Genomic DNA, 15372 nt, shown 5'->3' on the forward strand with positions numbered 1-15372 from the left:
TCCACTACAATTACTACGCAGAAGAGGCATTTTGGCGATAAAATTTTTGGCCATCAGGGCTGAGCAAGAAATTCGTAAAATTCGTAATTCAATTCAATCCAGTTCAATTCGATAGGTTTGGATTAGTTTTTTGAATCCGTAATTTAGTTCCAGATTGAAGAATTAAAAATCCGTAGTCCACGGATTGGTTCTGGATTGAACTCGACAGTTCCAGATTGAAACCGATCCGGACCGTATATAAATAGTCTATATTTTTATTATACATCATCTCCCATAGTATCTTCTCTTATTCTATATAAAATTTAAATTCAAACCTAAATCCCGTATAATATCTTCTTTTATTACTTTTGTTTGTTAGTTTTAGTTTTAATTTGTAATGGTCTAAATACTTATAGTGAAACTAGTTTTTTTTATGATTGTTTAAATTCTAGAACATTATGTCGCTATTATAGAAAAACATATTACTATTGTAGAACTAATATAGCGCTATGTTTATAATTTTATAAAATTAAAGTGTTATATATATATATATATATATATTTGTTATTTAATTATGTGAATCCGTTGTCCTAAACCGATCCAATCCGTGTTTAAATGGATTGGCTCGGATTGGTTCCAAGATATAAACGGATTTGATTGGTTCCGATTTTTTAAGAACCGTAGATAACGGATTGGTCTTGATTTTATCCCAATCCAGTCCAATTTGTACCATACTCACCCCTAGCCACCAGTGAGGATAATTTTATTGATATAAATTTTTTTGCCAAAAAAAAAAAAAGGAGGGAAGATTTTCAGCAACAAAAATATCAGCTATTTGCATAAAGTGATCGCCAAAAATGTTATTAACAGTAGTGTCAGCATCTTTAATGATTTATTATTAGAACTATTCACTACAACATTTTCTTAGTTTAGTGACATTTGAAAGTGTCACAAAATTATTCTTCTAATAACATTTTTTAGTCTTGTGGCATTTTGAACAAGTGCCACTTCTATCGGTGCCGCGGTAGATACGAGTGTCACGGTAGATACTTGCAAGTGCCACTGCACCATCATGGCTGAAAACTTTCAATGACATTTTAATGTCATTGTAGATATTATTTGTGGCACTATCAAGCACCATTAAAAAAAGAGTTAGTGACACTTGTAAGTGTCATTACACCATCAAGACTAAAACCTTTCAGTGACACTTTAATGTCATGGTAGGCACTATTCGTGACGCTATCAAGTGCCATTCATGACGATAATTCGTTGTAGAACAATTTGATCCGATCTTGTGGAGACTCGAACCGCCAACCTTCCGCACCATAAACCTTATACACCACACTCTTCCCACTACACCTCTATACCACCACATGATTATATATGCAACATATATAATCATTTTTTGTGACATTTTCTAAAAATATGCCACTAGTGTAGTGCCACTAAAGTATGTTTTTGTTGTAGTGTGCTCTAATGGTTGGTTATGACAGTTATCAAATTTAGCAAATGTCAAAACTTGTGTTAATGGCAGCTGTCAAATTTAGCAAAGCTTTGGCAACTGTTATAACTGTTAACTCATCAGGAAAAACCTCCCTTCCTCCCGCCCGCCATTTTGGTAGAACCAAACACATAAACTGATGTGTTTCTGTATTTGGTTCTGTCAAAATGACGTTTAACTATTAGAGTACCATTACTATAATTTTACCATTTTCTACTATTCATTGCCAAATTATAACAATCAGAAGTGATTGAGACCCCCTCCAATCACCACTCCCACTACCCCCACACACTTGTGGGGCTGGTGATTAGAGGAGAAGGAAAATAAAAAAAATAAAAAAAATAAAAAAACTGGCCAATCACAGCCAGAGGGGTCGTGGGGGTGCCCTCCTGTGGAGGTCTAAATCATTTTTCTTATAGCAATAGCAATGCTATTATAGCATTGAAAAATGTTATAAATCCCATATGGGACCCACACAAATTCACATATGAGTAGGTCTCGCACTCACGTGAGACGTTTAGTGAGAAGTATAATAAATTATTTGAGATTCTTAACCTAATTTTATAGCATTTGTTATTGAAAATACTCTGAATGTGTTTTGCAACTGTTAACTTCCCTTTTGGTTCTCCATTTTTTATTTTTTATTTTTTATCTTTTTAGGAGTTGAATCAATTGCTGTCGACATGAGGGAGAAGAAGTTAACGGTGATCAGCGATGTTGATCTAGTTATGGTAGTCAAAAAATTGCGAAAATTATGCTACAGGAGTACTAATAGGTTGTTTGGATTGATAGATTTGGAGGGAGATGCAAAATAATAATAATAATAATAAATCTTTGTCTTATTCCTGGTCACCTCATTGGATTATTACAGAAGAGAGAAATAGAGGAAATGAAAATAAATATAGAGAAATTAGTTCCGCTTTAAATTTACTTTTTGAATTTCTCCACACACACACACAAAAAAAAAAAAAAAAAAAAAAAAAAAAAAAAAAAAGAAAGAAAGAAGCTGATTACCAACTTTTTATAATATCAAAATTGTTTATCTAAAGTACTAAAAAAATAAAAACATAAAAGATTATTTGATAATTAATATAAACTGTATTTTTTTTTTTTTTTTTTTGGTCCCCAGTCTTGGCATCTCTCATTTCAGGACTGCTGATCCTGTGGAGTCTATTTCAAGTTGTCTTTTTTGTCAACATTTTAGGCCATTAGATTTGTTTATTTATTAGTAAAGTTAGTGTATCACTTAAAAGGTTGGTTCAAGTTGTCAACCATATGCTATTTTTTTTATCTTTTTTTGTCAACATTTTAGGCTGTTAGATTTGTTAATTTATTAGTAAAGTCAGTGTATCACTTAAAAGGGTGGTTCAAGTTGTCAGCCGTATGCTATTTTTTTTTTTCCTTTTTTTGTCAACATTTTAGATCGTTGGATTTGTTAATTTATTAGTAAAGTTAGTGTACCATTTAAAAGGTCGCCGTTGGTCCATTAACTTAAACCCATGACCTTTCTGTTAGGAATTGATCATTCCTAACCAAGATCAGTGAAATACGAAATAACAAACAAGAAAGAAAAAAAAACGAATCAAACAAATCACACACACAAGAACACAAGAATTTACGTGGTTCACTGCAGAATAAGGCTACATCCACAGTTGCTACGGTTTTCACTATGATTAGAAAAATACAACTCTCTCTGAACCTAAAAGAGGTGTCCCCTCATCTATTTATAAGTATAGAATTAAGGTTACACGAAAGTAACATGGTAATTACAAAAGTACTCAAAAAATTTCAACGGGAGGGAGACGGGGGTTAATCCCCCCTGGACCTCCTCCCCCTTGGGGGAGGCCCTCCTAAACCCCCCATTGGATCCAGTGTTTGAGTGAACAATAAGGTTGAGTGAACCGTATTTATCAAGGTCCACCGAACCAACAATCTCCCACTTGGAACTTGATAACACACGCTCTTCATTATGTTTATCACACAGAGAGACGCCGTAACAACTTGATCTGCTTTCATCAATCTTGAAGGCCAACTGAAGTTACACACAACTTCAATTTGTCAATAGTGACTGTCTTGGTCGACATATCTGATGGATTCTTACTGCATTGGATCTTCTCAAGAGACAAGATTCCATCATCTACAAGTGAACAAATGAAATAGTATCGCAGCTGAATGTGTTTCGTCTTAGAATGAAAAGCTGAATTCTTTGCAAGATGAATAGCACTTTGACTATCACTATGCAAAATACTCATCTCCTGTGTCTTACCCAACTCTGCTAGGAAATTCTGTAACCAAGTCATCTCTTTCCTAGCTTCAGTAATAGCAACATACTCAGCCTTTGTTGTAGAAAGGGCCACAATCTTCTGTAACTATGAAATCCAACTCACTGCTGTACCACCCAATGTGTAAACATAACCAGTAGTACTCTTTCTGTTATCCATATCACTAGCCAAGTCTGCGTCAACATAACCATGTAACCGAATGACGGTTCATCTAAAACAAAGTGTCATGTCTGTAGTACCACTCAAGTATCTAAGGATCCACTTCACTGCCTCCTAATGTTGCTTGCCTGGATTACTCATGTACCTACTAACTACTCTCACTGCATGTGCAATGTCTAGTCTAGTACAAACCATAGCATACATTATGCTACCAATAGCTGAAGCATATGGAACACATTCCAAGCCTGCTCTTCTTTGATCTTTGGAGACTACTCTTTGATAAGTCTGAAGTGGTTAGCCAATGGAGTGTTCACTAGTTTTGCACCATCCATGATAAACCTCTTGAGAACTTTCTTGACATACTCAGCATGCGACAGCTTCAAAGTACCATTTGCCTTGTCCCTGTGAATCCTCATACCAAGGATTTTGTTTGCAACTCCAAGATCCTTCATCTCAAATTGGTTGGACAAAAGTTTCTTCAATCTTTTTATCTCTTCAATGCTAGATCCTACAATAAGCACATCATCAACATATAAGAGCAAAATAATATAACTTTTGTCAAACCTCTTGAAATAGCAGCAATGATCTGCTTGATATCTTGTAAAACTGCTTCTACACATAAACCCATCAAACTTCTTGTACCACTATCTTGGGGCTTGTTTCAAACCATACAAGCTTTTTCAAAGTTTGCATACAAACTTTTCTTTGCCACTTGCCAAGAAACCTTGTGGTTGCTTCATGTAAATTTCCTCCTCCAAATCACCATGGAGAAAAGCCATCTTCACATCTATCTGCTCAAGATGCAAATCTTCAATAGACACAATTCCCAACACCAATCTGATAGTGGTCAACTTCACAACTGGAGAGAAAATTTCAGTGTAGTCAACCTCTTCCTTTTGCTGAAATCCCTTTGCACCAATTTGGCCTTGTAGCGTGTACTCCCATCATGTTCCTGTTTGACCCTGTAAACCCACTTGTTGTGCAAAGCTTTCTTACCCATTGGTAATTCAGTCAACTCCCATGTTTGGTTTTCCATGAGTAAATCCATTTCATCCTTCGTAGCTGACTCCCACTTAATTGAATCATCCACTTGCAAAGCCTCATCATAACTTTCGGGTTCACCCCCATCAGACATCAACAAATAATGTAAAGATGAAGACCAACACTGTGTAGGTTTAGACTCTCTTTCTGACCGTCTCAACTTAGGAGTAGAAGTATGAGGCTCAGTTTGTGGAATAATATTTTCAAGATTATTCTGAATCCAACTATTCAAATCACTCTCACTAATCTCCTCTAACTCAACATGCTCATGACAAGTAACATATTCAGATTCAGATGCAAACTTTTCCCTATCTTTATACATTACTTTCTCATTAAACATGGCATCTCTACTTCTAATTATTTTTTGATTTTTATCAATCGATAACCAAATTGATCAATGTCATACCCAATAAAAGTACATTTAACAAATTTTGGATCAAGTTTACTTCTATCAACAGAATCTATATGCACATATGAAACACAGCCAAATATCTTCAAAAAAGAAATATCTACCTCCACTCCAAGCTTCTTCTGGTAACTCTTCATTCAATGAACAGATGGACCACGGTTAATCAGATATGCTGCAGTTTTAACTACATTTGCCTAAAACATCTTTGGTAATCCAGCATGTATCCTCATACTTCTAGCACATTCATTCAGAGTTCTATTCATGCGTTCTGCAACGTCATTCTGTTGAGGTGTCTTTCAAATAGTCTTCTCCATTCTAATTCCACTTTCTGCACAATATTTCTTAAACTCATTGTTTTCATATTCTCCTTCATTATCTGATCTCAAACACTTAATTTTCAGATTTGTTTCAGTCTTCACCAAGACTTTCCACTTCTTAAAAGTAGTATAAACTTCAGATTTATGTTTCAAAAAATAAACCCATACTTTTCTCGTTGAGTCGTTGATAAAAGTACCATAGTATGATGATCCTCTAAGAGATGAAACTGGTGCAGGTCTCCACACATCTGTATGAACCAACTCCAACCTTTCTGACTTCGGTTTCCTATCATCCTTTAAAAACTGACCCTCTTTTGTTTGCTGAAGATGTTATCCTCACAAAACTCAATGTCCATCGATTTCAAATCTGACAATTTCTCCTTAGACGCAAGTATCTTCATGCTTTTTTAACTCATATGCCCAAGTCTATGGTGCCACAGATTTGAGACTTCCTCCTCAAAAACAATTGCTACTGCATCTCTATTGTTCGTAGTCATGTAAATGGTGCCTTCTTTTTGACCACGAACAACAATCATGGCTCCTTTAGTGATTTACTACAAACCACCCATGAAGGTTACAACATGACCTTCATTATTAAGTTGTCCAACAGAAATCAAGTTTCTTTTCAAAGCAAGCACATGTCTGACATTCTGTATCTTCTAAACAGATCTGTTTGGCAACTTGATTGTTACATTCCCTTTATCCACAATATTCAAAGGTTCATCATCAGCCAGATAAACCTTCCTGAAATCACCACCACTGTAATTGTCTATGATTTCCTTTGTGAAGTAGAACGGAATGATGCCCCAAAATCTAAAATCCAAGATTTAAGAGGGCTGTCAATACTCAAGATCAAAGCATCATAAATCTCCTCCATTGCAACATTAGCAGACTTCTAATTTTGATCACCTTTGTTCTTATTTAATGTCGAGCAATCTCCTTTTAGATGTCCATTCTTTCCGCAGTTCCAGCAACTTCGTCCCTCTCCAGTTCTTGACTTGCTTCTGTGTTTAGATTTTGATTTGTTGCTGTTTGGGTTTCTTTCTCCTGATCTTCCTCTGGCTTCTGTATTAACCTGATGTTTCCTCTAAGTCCCTCTTGCGAATTTCTTCACTCAGAATTAAATCTTGAATATCATAGTGATTCAACTTTTCTTTTTCCGAAGAATTACTCACTGCCATTATAATACTATTCCAACTTTCTAGCAAACTAGATAGAAGAACCAAAGCCCTAACCTCATCATCAAATTCGATAAATACATAACTCAATTGTGTTACCACAATATTGAATTCGTTCAGCCACCGAGGCACCTTCTGTCATCCTCAGATTAAACAATCTACACATCAAATAAACTTTATTTGAGGCAGAGGGTTTTTTTGTACATGTTTGAGAGTGCCTCCATGAGACCCGTTGCAGTCTTCTCCTTCGCTATGTTAAACGCAATGTTATGAGAATTATACTTAGTGCTTGGCGATCAAGAAGAGTCCACTCATCATCCTTCATCTTTTCTAGTTTCGTCCCTAAAATGAGCTCATACAATTTTTTCTTATACAAATAGTCTTCAATCTGCATCTTCCAAAATCCAAAATTTGTGTCGTTGAATTTATCGATTCTAACCTTTTCGTCTATAACCATCGCTCCCACTCGAACCAATGCTCTGATACCAATTGTTAGGAATTGATCATTCCTAACCAAGATCGGTGAGACACAAAATAACAAACAAGAAAAAAAGAAAAAATGAATCAAACAAATCACACACACACGAATACAAAGATTTACGTGGTTCACTCCAAAATAGGGCTACGTCCACGGTTGCTGCAATTTTCACTATGATCAGAAAAATACAATTCTCTATTAACCTAAAAGAGGCGCCTCCTCATTTATTTATAAGTATAGAATTAAGATTACACAGAAGCAACATGAGAATTACAAAAGTATCCAAAAGATTTCAGCCCCGGTGGGAGGGGATAAACTCCTCTTGGACCCCCTTCTTCCTTAGGAGGAGGCCTCCTCAACCCCCCCACAGGACCTAGTGTTTGGGTGAACAGTAAGGTTGAGTGAATAGTACTTATTAGGGTCCACTGACACAACACTTTCTTCACTATACTCTAAAATGCAATTACACGCTTGTAGACACCCCATTTTTGACCGACCTTAAGACTCAGATATCATCGATTGAACGCTCAGTGATGGTGCATGTTGTGCTCGTTTAGAGGTTTCGAAGTTTTGGCTGAGAGCCTTGCCTCCGGGTCTCTGAACTCTTTGTGCTTTGGCTCGGTTTGCGGACCAAGTCTTGTTTTCCCTTCCCGGAGGGAGGGAGTGGTCTTGTAGACCATCTCTCTATGGTCGTAGACTACTTTTCGTGGTCGTAGGCCACTTTTCCCATTTGGAGACTAGTTTTTGATTTTTGGAGCCTTCGGTCGCGCGCCTTGTCTCGGGACCGCTTAACATTCTTCGTTTGGCGTGGATTTTGAACCACACCTTGTTGCCTCTGCCTAGAGGAACACTGTGGTCCGGGAGACCACTTTTGTGGTTGCATACCACTTTTGATGCTCGTCAACTAGTTTTCGGGGCTTTCGATCGCGTGCTTTGCCTCCCGATTTTTTTGTCTTGCATCCGCTTTGGTTTGTTTTTGGTACAAACCTTGCTTTCCTTGTTTGGAAGGTGGTACAAGGGTGGGAGACCAGTATTTCTCCTGGCCGACCACTTTTCTTTTTCCAGCTAGTTTTCTTGTCAGATAACTGGCTTTCTTGGTCTTTGGACCATCTTTTTTGGTCGACCACCACACCACCACCTTGCATTTAGTGTGTTGACCTCTCCCACCTATGGCCAACCAGGTTTTGCTCCGGTTGACCACCTAAAATGGTCGGCCGACCACTTTTACTAGCAGGCCGACCACTTCAAGTGGTCGGTTGCTTTTTAGCACCTTTTTGGAGATATTTTAGGACAGCTGGCACAGCTAGAGAGCACTTGAGCCATCCTCTATACACGTGTATGGAGGGATGGCATTCAAGCTTAGCTTCTCCAAGAAGCTTTGGCTTTCCTCTTCTATAAAAGGGAGGCTCCTCCTCCCTCCTCCGGGTTCAGAAAATTGCCCTTAGAGAGTTACATATAGTTTTGTATCTATCTTGCTTGGTTCTTTATTTTTGTGCTTCAAAAGTGTAGATTTGTCTTACTTTAACACACAAACACACACTCAAACACCATCCTTTTGCTACTGAGGTGCCAAGGGGTTGTTTTTAGTGTTCTTGGGTTGCCTTGAGCTTGAAAAACCTACTGGAGTTGCAGTTATAAAGAGGGTCTTCAAGGGTGAGCTTTTGACCTTTAAATCCCCCTTTCTTGCTTAAGCTTTTAGCCTATCTTGAATGCTATTTTAAGCTTAGCTCATAACTGATAAAAGTTCTATTTTTGCATGCTTAAAAAGTTTGTTTAAGATCACTTTTGTATTTGGGATTGTTTACCCCCTCTCAGGCCTTGTTTGGCCTTGTTTTTGAGCCTTTTTTGTGAGCTTCGGGACCACCTTGTATTGGCCTTCGATTTCAGTGGTGGGGATGGTGTTTTAAGGTCCTAAGAAGGAGAGGGTCATCCCCTCTCCTTGCATCTTCAATACATGCCTTAATATGCCTCATGTTTGAGCACCTTTACTAAGCTTGTGTTAGCTTGTTCTTAGCATGTATTTATGGTTATTTTGCTGAGGCATACCACTGTTTTTACTTGTCTTGGTCACTCCATGCATGGTTAATACACTTGTAGTGTAAATCACACACACTAGCTTTGTATGCTTCATGAAGTAGCATGTATTTCTAGCCCATGTTGTGTCCATTTCAGCATGTTCTTAGGCTTGTTTTTCCATGTCATACCTCTGTTTGGTTTGGTTTGGTTTGGTTTGGTTAGCCTTTGCATGCTCCTTGCACTTGTAGTGTAGTTCTATGAAATAGCCTAACATGCATCATGTTGTGACATGTCATTCTAGCATGCTTTTGGCTTAACTTCATGAAGCTTTTGCCCATGTTTTAACACACTTTAGCTCTGATTTTGGTTGTTTTGGCCATGCATGACTTGCTTTGTATAGCTATAGTTCAATCTAGCTTGTTAGCTTTGTACACCAAGTCCACTAGCATGCTTTACTTGGCTTATTTGAATGATTTGGCATCACTTATTATATGATTTTAGTCCATGTTTCATGGCCATGCACTTGCATTTATCACTCATTCAATGCGTTAGAGGGTTTCCCCCCTTATGTCTTAAAATGAACCATTGCGTATGCCTTCATGCCTTTGCTTGTGAGCCACCATTTCAGTGTTTATTTGAGGTTATTTTGCCATGATATAACTCTGATTTTTATTCCTTAAGTCATTTCATGCTTGGTCTTAATAGGTGTAGTGTAATCTGCCTTATTTACCTTGTATGAATCATGCCTTATGCCCTTCATGCTAGCATATCTTGGCCTACTTCCTTGCATGTTTTAGACTCATTCTAACATGTACTAGGACTGTTTTGGGTTTCCTTGATCACATGCTTCATGTTTTGTATACTTGTAGTACAAGTGCCCTCGCTTGCTCCGAACTTTGAGCACCATTGCATGCTTCATTTGTGTTGTGTACGTGATTTGGCATCATCTAACATGACATTTCAGAGCTTATAGCATGCTTTTGTTCCCACTTCATTCATGTTTTGAATGTCTTTAAATGCTATGCATTATGGCCTTGTTATGGCCTTAGCTTGCATGCTTGTATGCCTAGGCCTTCGAGCCCTCGTCTCAGCATGTTTAGGTCCTTGTTTTGACCTACTTGAGCCCTGTCCATGCTTAGTTCATGCATTTGTGCAATGTGTTGCTCTTTGCTAGCTTTCATGCCTTAGGACCCTAGCATGCTTTACTTATGTTGTTTGAATGATTTGGCATCATTTCTTGCTTCATTTCAGTGCAGTTAATTTTGTTACACTTCCACTTTTATCACTCATCGAGCACTCCTGAGAGTTGTGCTCTTTGGCCTCTTTGATGGCCAATGCATTGTACATGCATGCCTTACTTTATGTGCCTTCATTTCATCACCAATGGCCATTGATTTGGGCGTGACCAAGGTCTACCCCTTTCAGTTTAAGTCCATTAAACATGCCATGTATATTGCATTGAGTATACCACATTGTTCATCGCATTATGTATGCCTTGTACCTTGCATTGTGCATGCTTAGTTCACATCATTGCATTGTGCATGCTAATTGATATTTGCATTGTGTATGCATGTCCCTAACATTGCTAAGTTGCCCTTGTAGCATTGCATTGTGCATGCATGCATTAGCATTGTTTGCATGCCATTAGCTTTGTTAAGTTAATCATGTCACATTGCATTAAGTATGCCATGTAGTTTATTCGCATTGTGTATGTCATGCTTGCTTGCATTGTGTTTGGAATAGGTGTTAGTCCAAACACGGGAAACGAGGGACGTTTCATACTTAAAGTGATGAAACGTGCCTTAATTCCCGGTCGCCGACACACTTGATCATATATGATAGAGTTTTAGGCTTTAGGTGTCTACTTGTGCATTCATTTTCATATTGAATTTTGAAAATTCGCCTCTCGGCCATCATGCATGAAAATGCACGATTGGTGGCCCGAGGGTCGAGAACCACACCCCCTTGAGTTCATCACATGATAGGGAGGGTGGTTGTGCACACATATCTTGCAAATACATTGCCATGTCCTTTCTTGCTCTCTGTTGCAGCAAATTGTAGTTCAGCAGCAACAACTAGTCGGCCAGCCAGAAAAAGTAGCTGGCCAACCACTTTTCTTGGTTTTCAACAACAAAAAGTGGTCGGCAGGTGTTTCTAGAGACCAAAAGTGGTTGGCCACCCTCCCACTGGATTCCCAAGGTGGATTTTCATCTTTCTGGAGCTTGGTGAAAATTTTTGAGAACAAATGAAAATATAGACAAATCGGGGCATCGCATTGGATTTCCGAACGAGGCGACCGAGCATGCATCCAATCTTCTCCCTCTAAGAACCTCTTGCTTTTATTGCTTTCCTTAGCTGCCATGCTTAGATAGCTAGTTTACGCTTTGGTTTGTACTTTATTAGTTAATGCGTTAGCTATTCAATTCATTTTGTAATAATTAGTTAATTAGGATTAGTAAATTAATTTGTTGTGTAATAATTAGTTTAATTAGCTTAGATTAGGTAGTTAGCTTCTTATTCGGTCCCTCCTTCAAGAGGGCGCATTATTGTAATAAGCGTACGTGTGTGCGATGCATGTCTTCCAACTTCCATTTATTTCTTCCTTTTACTTAACCGCTTACGATGGTTAGTTTTAGGGCATATTTCATTTAGCATACCTTATGCTTACATGTTTGCATTCATTCATCTGAATTGCATGCACCAGGCTCGGCGCATCATACTAACTGCATTGTATTTCAATTCCAATTTGAATACATGTACCAAGTTGCATCTCACATGACATTCTTAGGATAGTCGAGCCTATTTTAGTTGCATTTTCGCAATGTGTTGCATTAGCCATTTTGACATGAACTAGGATCATGCATTGATTTCTAACTAGTTCTTTCTTTTGGCTCGGAGTACACTGTGAGTGTTTATGCTTTAGCATACAGCATGTGTGTTAATGTTGCCATGTTAGCATGCTTGCCATGAGGCTAACTGCTTACGTGATTAACTGCCTGAATGCCTGTGGGTGAAGGTTGGATTACTTGAATTGGGACAATTCATTGAAATCCGCATTTTAGCCTACTTACGAGTAGCAAACTTCAAACCATTTTTCAAACAAACAGATATGCGATGCTTGGTTCTAAATTAGGCGATCTAGTCTATACTTGTTTTGCTGTGCGCATCGCATAGTAATTCTAGCTAATTAACCGGAATAAGAGCACATGTGTTTTCAAAAACAAGATATCATGCTTAGTACAGGCCGATCTTTGATCAGGTGAGCAAGGGTGCTCATTAAATGACCTTCGCCAATCGTACCCAAGTTCCCGAGCCAACTTTGGTGATGACGGACACGTGGCCTTAGGCACGTGTTAGAGTTTCCTAAATTCCTCCAAAATAAAATATTTAGGTGGCGACTCTGTATCTGGCAAAGCAGTCCATGTTTGGCACTTCTTTACAAAAATTAGTTTTCCAAAACGATTTGCCGGATTTGGACTCTTTGGTGATTTATCAATCTCACATCGCACATTGTGAGATCAGATTAAGAACCGTGACATTTGAGTCTGAACTATAGCATGAAGCCCAAGGGCGTGCCTACAGACGCTAACTTGTCACAAGGGCTGCCTTAGCGTATCCGTATGCTATTTGGCATGTTAATGATCTCGGCAATCACATATTTACTTCCTCGGCATTCTACAATTTCAACACAGATAATGCCGATTTCCTTCATTCTCTGGTTAGTATTTGCCTATGGTTTTGCAGGCAAGCTTTACATAGACACATTTGGGGGAAGTGGACATCATTGGCTGTTGTATTAGGAAGTTCTCTAGTTCTTTGCATTTCTTTTCAAATGCTTGGACCTCGACTTTGTTCGTTATTCTCCATGGTCCCATTACCATGTGTCAAGGGCCAAACAGCAGTTCAATGGCTTGTTTGGTTTAGTTTTAAAATTCATTTTGGAAAATAAATTTTTGAAAATAATTTAAAATTTATTTGGTTATGAGTTTTGAAACTACACTACAACAAATGACACTTTTGATAATTAAATTTTTAATCGCCAAAAGTCACATTTTAGTCGCCCAAATCTTTTGCCAACTACAATTTTTGGTTGGCAGCTTAGTCGTTGAATAATTGTCGATAAAGGTAATTGGCAACTTAAAAATATGTAGTTGCCGAAAGTCTACAATTGGTGACTAATATTTTAGTCGCTAAAAGCTATCAAATAAATTTAATATCACATTTTCAGCAACTAACACTTTTTGTCGCCAAAAACTTAAATTATTTAGGACGACTAAACTTTCAGTTGCTAAATTTTTTTTTTTGTTTTGTTTATGTTATTTTTTTTAGCTACTAAATGTTTTAGTCGCTTAAAGTCTAATTTTTGCTTAGCAACTAAAATTTTAGTCACTTAAGTTTTTTTTTTTTTTTTTGGCTACTAAATATTTAATCGCCAAAAGTGTTATTCTCTTTTTAATTTTTTGTTTGGCTACTAAAATTTTAGTCGCGAAAACTTTTTTTCATACTATTTTTTTTTTAGCTACTAAATAATTACTCACCTAAAATTTTATTTTTTATGGCTACTAAATATTTAGCCGCCAAAAGATCTATTTTCATTTTTTTTAGCTATTAACTATTTAGTTGCTAAAAATATTTACTCCATTTTTGTTTGCCAATTGTTTAGTTGCCAAAAACATCGTTTTATGTTTTTTTTTAATTAATTTGTCCTTAATTAATTTGTCCACAACCTGTATGTATTCTATTCAACTTGTACCAAATATATATATATAAACAAAACAATACATATATTATTACCCATTCCACAATCTGTATCCATTTCACTTCCAACGATGCAAAAAGGAATAACTTTTAATATCCCCACGTTTTTATTGTTGCAAATGGTTTAGATTTAGGGGTTTTTTTATTAAAAAAAAGTCTATATAAAAATATACCAAATTGTCCAAATCAATGTAATTTAAATTATATATAATTATAAAAATTACTTATTTAATAAAATCGGAGCAGAGACTGGAAAATTTGACTACCAAAATTTATAGGAACTTTATTATTTTTCACACAGGATAATTATTCAATAATCTTGGAGTACAAACACGTAGTAGTATTGTGATTGGTGAAGAAGATAGGTAGGCAAGTGTTATGTTGGGTGATTGGAGAACATATTAAGGTATATTTAATGATAATTGATTAATAAGTACAAAAACGTGCTACTTTGAAAACATTGAATAATTTCCCCTCCACATGGGATCTCTATTAATTTATCCTTGACAAGCCTGCAAAAAGTAAAACTTACAATGCCCGTTTGTGTTTTGAAACATATTTTTGGAAGAAAATTTATAAAAACATGTTTGATTATAAATTTTCTCAAAACAATTTCAAAATTATTACTCTCTCTATTACACATCAATCAATCACTTTTTCTCTCTCTTCTCTCATTCTCAATTACTTTTTCTCTCACACACATCTACTCAATTACAACAAAATATCAAATCATCGCAAACTCTCAAACTTCAAAATATTTTTCAAAATATACAACTAAACAAATTAAAAAATTTCTAAACTCTCTCTCTAAATTTTTTATAAAAAATTTATCTCAAAACACAAATAAAAAACGTGACCAACCCATGTGAAAAAAGCAGATTCTCCCCATGTGATCTCATCACACCTCATCTCTTCGGATATCAAAGAGGTTCAAATCCAACTCCAATTCTCTATAAAAGCGGTGAAAATAGAAAATTGAGATGTATAGCTTTATTCTTGACAAACGTTCCACATTTTTATTGTTGCGTATGGTTTAAATGTAGGGTTTTTTTTGAAAATCTTACTATAAAAATACACTAAATTGTCCAAATTAATGTAATTTAAATTATATATGAATATATAATTATAAAAGTTATTTATTTAACATAATCAGAGCAGAGATAGAAAAGTTATCCCCTCTCCATTTTTTTAAGATAATTTTATTTCCAAACACCAAAACCTCTCACTCCACATCTTCTCTCAATACATTCACCA

This window comes from Camellia sinensis, chromosome 7 (assembly GCF_055761805.1).
Source record: "Camellia sinensis isolate YWXY chromosome 7, ASM5576180v1, whole genome shotgun sequence".
NCBI classification, from domain to species: Eukaryota; Viridiplantae; Streptophyta; class Magnoliopsida; order Ericales; family Theaceae; genus Camellia; species Camellia sinensis.